Source organism: Vipera ursinii (genome assembly GCF_947247035.1).
Source record: "Vipera ursinii genome assembly, chromosome: Z".
In the NCBI taxonomy this organism is placed as follows: Eukaryota; Metazoa; Chordata; class Lepidosauria; order Squamata; family Viperidae; genus Vipera; species Vipera ursinii.
The window spans coordinates 65,508,664-65,510,287 of record NC_139517.1 but is presented as its reverse complement, the minus strand read 5'-3'; positions in this window follow the sequence as shown (position 1 = coordinate 65,510,287).

Below are 1,624 nucleotides of genomic sequence, written 5' to 3'. Positions count from 1 at the left end.
AGCCAACCTAGCAGTTCGAAAGCACGTAAAAATGCAAGTAGAAAAATAGGGACCACTATGGTGGGAAGGTAACAGCGTTCCGTGCTCTAGTTATGCCGGCCACATGACCACGGAGACATCCTCGGACAAGCGCTGGCTCTTCGGCTTTGAAACGGAGATGAGCACTGGCCCCTAGAGTTGGAAACGACTAGCACACATGTGCGGGGGAACCTTTACCTAATATATAATGATGTCATTGAAAGAACACTGTTCTGTCTATCCTGTTATTTTTTTCTTCTGACTTCCAAGATTCTGTATGGTCCTATCATTTAATGGATTATATTCTTACTTAGTGCATAAGTGAGTACTTAATCAGAAGAAAAAAAGGAAAACTGGAAATATTAAATGTCATTTTATGTGTCACACAGATGTTCCAGCTTTTCAAGACTGAGTGCTAGTTTTAGATTTATTTTAAATGCAGGAAATTATTCAACAATGAAAACTTTCTTTACAAATCTTGTTAAGGAAATGATCCAGCCTAAAAAGTGCTTAGGAATTTTTGCTATCAGCAACAAATATTTTCTGTCAGTGTTCCTGGAGGTAGTCTGGTTAGCTTTGTGATTTCAGTCCTCAAAGAAGATACATCTAACATATTTAGATGTACCTTCATATCTGAAAAGCACATGATAGAAAAGCAAGTAAAAAGCCAAGGTGTTCTTTTAAATCAGTGTCTAAACAAAATTAATTAAAACACAATACTGCTTATTTGTACCAGATATCCATGTAAACGTAATACATTTAACTGTATATTTAATTTTAAAATGTAGTTTGTTTTGATCACTTTTGCCTTCATCATGCAAGAAAAGTTGCTTATTTGCTATCAAGTTTCATATTTATAGTTGAATGTGAGCAAGATATATCAGTAAGGAAAACCACAAGAGTGTGTGTGTATGTGTGTGCTTGTGTACATATCTTTAAACATATGTATGATTAAAGGAAAAACTATTACAGGTAGTCCTTGATTTACAGTAGTTTGCATAGTCACCATTTAAAGTTACAACAGCACAAAGAAAAGTGACATATGATAATTTTTCACACTTATGACCATTGCAGCATCTCCATGGTCACATGATCAAAATTCGAATGATTGATACCTGGTTCATATTTATGACGAATGCAGTGTCCCAGGGTCATGTCATCACCTTTTGCAACCTTTTGAAAAGCGAAATCAATGGGCAAGCCAAATTCATATAATAACTGTGTTATAAACTTAACAACTGCAGTGATTCACTTAACTACTATAGCAAGAAAGGTCGTAAAGTGGAGCAACAGTCACTTAACAAATGTTTTGCTTAACAACAGAAATGTTGGCCCAATTGTGGTCATAAGTTGAAGATTGCCTGTAACTTGACAAATTGTGTCAGTGTATATAAAAAGTCTAATACAATGTTTCCCTAATTGATAATTTATTCTTGAATCATCAGGAATAATTGTTCCTGGAAGTTTTAGTTATTTATTTTTATTTATTTGTGTCCCACCTGTATTATTTTTACAAATAACACAAGACAGCTGATATATCCAATGTACCTACCTCCGCCTATTAAATTTACATTCACTTTAACCACTTCTACTCTCACCCCAATAA